We start from the raw sequence: 4209 nt of genomic DNA on the forward strand, positions 1-4209 counted from the left end.
AAAATACAGAGTATTACAAAAGAAATCAATCACGCTGAAATAGTTGTATATATTTAAAAAAAAAATTTTTAAGTGTAGAAACCCCAGATAGAAGCTCATATGGCACCAAAGCCTGCATTTATATCCCTCAGTACCCTGTTTGTCTAGTGGCTAGTACCCTCACTCAGAAACCTGTGGAAATGTCTCCAGCAGGTAACCCAAAAGAATGGCACCAACTAGCAACTTGCAAGCACATTGGATAAATCACAGGAAAAAGAATTCCTTAAAATACATTGATGCCAATAGACACCACAACCTTAAGCTGGACTCTGGGATTTTTCTGGCTACTCAAAGTTGGCCTTCTAGAATCTGTTAAAGCAGAATCATTGAAGGAGGCTTCAGATACATGGGAGTTAGGCAAACCCATGGATGATTTTTTAAACCCCTACCTTCTTTTTTTTTTTTTTTAATTTTAAACCCTTACCTTCCATCTTGGAGTCAATACTGTGTATTAGCTCTAAGGCAGAAAAGTGGTAAGGACTAGGCAATGGGGGTTAAGTGACTTGCCCAGAGTCACACAGCTAAACCCCTACCTTCTGACTCAGAAACAATAGCCTGTACTGGTTCCAAGGCAGAAGAGTGGTTAGGACTGGGCAAGTGACTTGCCCAGGTCACCCAACCAAAAAGTGTCTGAAGCCAAATTTGAATCCAGGACTTTCTATCTCTAGGCCTGGCTTTCAGTCCACTGAGCCACCCAGCTGCCCCAACCTTGATAAATTTTAAATTTACTTTTGAAACTGTGGAAACAACATGATGAGATTATTATTTTCAGAGCAGTGCTGACTTCTTGAAACCAAATTTGAACTCTTCTTTGTTAGCTGTGAATACTGGCAAGCCAAGGAAGCTCAGTTTCCTCATTTATAAAATGAAGATAATGTCCACATTGCATCTTTCATAGCTTATTGAGCAGTTTTGTAAACATTGCAGTTCTAGGAAAATAAAATATTGTGATAAAAAATAAACCACTAATTCTGAAACATCATTTTATAAGTTGAATATTGTTTGACTTGTTTTCAAAATAAGTGTGGCAGTGGGACAGGAGGGAGAGCGAAAGTATTTTCTACGATGGAAAATGACATTCTCGAGGATATAGTTCAGTTTCACATCTCTCTTCTTCATCCCCGGGGAAATGATCAGAGCACCTTCAGCCGCCTACTAGGAACTCAATCACAAGCTCCATCCAGATGCTCTGCCAGAGTCCCCGTTCCCATTGTTTTTCCCACCCTCACGCCCCCTTTCCTGAACAGCGTATCCAAAAAAAGCAGCTAGCTGCTGCAGCTGACACAAATTGTGACCCCGATAGAGGGAGAACGCCAACTGAAGAGCAGATGGACGAGCTTCAAGGCTCCCTGGGCTCGGCTCGGGCTGCGCATGCACCAGGATGATTCACAGGGGGTGATTATCACCGATCCCAGATGCCTGCTTCACAGCTGCCGCCCGCTCAGAGTGGGCTCTTCTTTCTCGGTCCTATACTTTGTGCTGCGAGTTTGAAAGCCCTTAATCCCCGCAGAGTATGGGTTGCTTGGTTTGTTGTACGGTTAACCAGTTGCGTAATGATTAAGGTTCTTTGGGTGATAAATTGGGATTAACAAGAATGAGAAACACTGATGGTGGGCAGTGATCTCTAAACTTTTTGGTCACATGTATCACCAAATCACTTACTTTTAAGTGATCAACATATAATTCAGTACCTATTGTATGCATTATAAGATTAAAATTTTTCATTTGATAAAAATTAAATATTTAATTCTTAAAACATGTGTAAAATCTATATTAGATTGCTTGCCGTCTTGGAGGGATGAGGAGGGAAAGGAGGGAATTTGAAATTCAATTTTTTAAAACTTGTTTTTACATGTAACTGAAGGGAAATAAAATATTTAATCTTAGAATCAACAGGGAGCCACTGAAGTTTATTGAGTCAGAGAGTTACATGGTCAGACCTGCCCTCTAAGGGGAAAAAAAATCACTGTGAAATCTGTGTGGAGGATGGATTGCATCGGAGAGAGGCAGCAGAGGGACAAATTAAAAGCTATTATAATAAGGTGAAAGAAGAACAGAGCTTGAAATGAAGCAGTAGCTGAGTGAGTGCACAACTGATGATAGCTTTAGAATTGACCAGATTTGCCTATCAAATAAGATGAGATATGTGGAGATGGGGAGAGGAAAAATGAGGAGTCAAAGATAACTGAGGTTGAGAGAACTGGGAGAACAAAAAGCATGGAGGTGCCCTTAACCATAATGGGAAGTCTGAGACACGGGAGAGGAAAGATAACAAACGTCCTAAGATTTGTGATACAGATCATAGTTCATCCATGTCAGCTCATTATTATGACTCACTCTGTCCCACCCAAAAAGAAAAATGTGAAAATCAGGACTCTTATTTTCCATTCATTGCCTCCAAGTTTAGCAACCACCCTTTGAGGAATGACTACAAAAGTCTAAGGGGCAGAGTATGGGATGGAAATTTCCCATTGTCCCCTGCCTAACTGCTATAGTTCCAGGTTATTTAGGTTATATAGTTAGGTAATAATTTTCTTGGGTACTAGATGGCACAGTGTATACTGTGCCAGAATTGGAGTCTGGAAGACTTATCTTCCTGAGTTTAAATCTAGCCTCAGATACTTACTTACTTAAGCCACTTAATCCTGTTTGCCTCAGTTTCCTCATCTCTAAAATGAGCTGGAGAAGTAAATGGCAAACCACTCCAGTATCTTTATCAAGAAAACCATAAATAGAATCACAAAGAGTTAGGCATGACTGAAATAACTAACCCACAACAAATAAGCTCCCTAGGAGCCAACACCAGGCTCAGATGGTAGGAAGCCTTGGGAATTTTATACAGCAGAGGGAAGGGGCTGAGAGGGGGAAGAGTAGAAATATGTCCTAAGATTAGCCTTTACCAGATGAGTGGTTTGCAAATTGCCTTCCTGTCTTCTAATCAGTGGATCATACACATACAAGTTGATCTGTCCTCGTGTGATGGCATAAGTCTCTTGGGCATGCCAGGTCTTCCACAGTGCAGAGCATTGGTGTAGTGAATAGAAGACCCTGACTCTGACACATACTCACTATGAAACCTCAAAGAAGTCACTTAATACCTCAGTACTCTAGTCAATTCTTTAAGGTATAGAAGGTAATTCTGTAAGATAGAGTGAAGGTAAAATCATAGTTTAGCGCTCTTCAAAAATAGCAAAAACAAGGGGGGAAAAAGACTGAATTCTTTAAAAAAATAATAGAATTTTGAGCGAGTTATACAATTTTAATGCCCAGTAGCTGGATAGGATAATCTTAGCTGTTTGTTTGAGGTCTTCAGCTCCTGAGTTGTCACTTTTGATTTTACCTACTTAGTACCTTCTTATCTTTTTTGGCACCTTGACAATCACAAGTTCTCTTCTATTGTCTAAAAGACTTTATTTGTCTTATCAATTTCTTTTTCCTTCACCTTTCTTGCTTATTCCTTTCTCTTTCTCCTCTAGTCCTCCTACTTATTTAGGTTGAGTCCTGTGACTGTTGCTCTTGCTCATGTTCCTGGGGTTCTTCCCTTCTTTTCTTCCTCTTTCAACTCAGTTCTTTCTTCTTAAATCCTCCTTCTTCTCCTTGAATCTTGTCTATTATTGCTTGTTTTTTTTCTACTTCTATGATTTCTCAAGTCTCCCCAAAATTCTCCCACTCAACCTCCAAACTATCTCAAGGCCTTTTCACCATTACTAAACTAAATTTAAATTTGAAGGCCTCCAAAGTCCTATTTTTTTTCTCCCCAGGCAAACCCTCTTACCTGAACCTTTGAAATACAGTACTCTTTCTACTTACCAAACTGGCTGTTGTAGAAGGGATTTTTCATCAGGTATAGGATGAACTAACTGGATCCTAGAGCTCTCTTTCAAAACTGAATTACCCTAAGTGGATCTTCACATTTTTCCGAAGTGTCAGGAAAATGAATTTGGGATAATTGCATAAATATGAAACATACCAAGCACATGTATGAGATTGGGATGACTCCTGTGGAATTGGGCTTCAGATTTTACCTAATCTATATTGTATAACTTTATTTGACATTTTAAGGCTACTATGGAAAAAAAAAGAATCCCAGTCCCCAATAAATCAGAATTAGTGGTTGTGCTTATGAAATTGCTCTAAAACATATATAAATTATGCTAACAGATAGTTAAG

This window comes from Gracilinanus agilis, chromosome 1, assembly GCF_016433145.1.
Source record: "Gracilinanus agilis isolate LMUSP501 chromosome 1, AgileGrace, whole genome shotgun sequence".
In the NCBI taxonomy this organism is placed as follows: Eukaryota; Metazoa; Chordata; class Mammalia; order Didelphimorphia; family Didelphidae; genus Gracilinanus; species Gracilinanus agilis.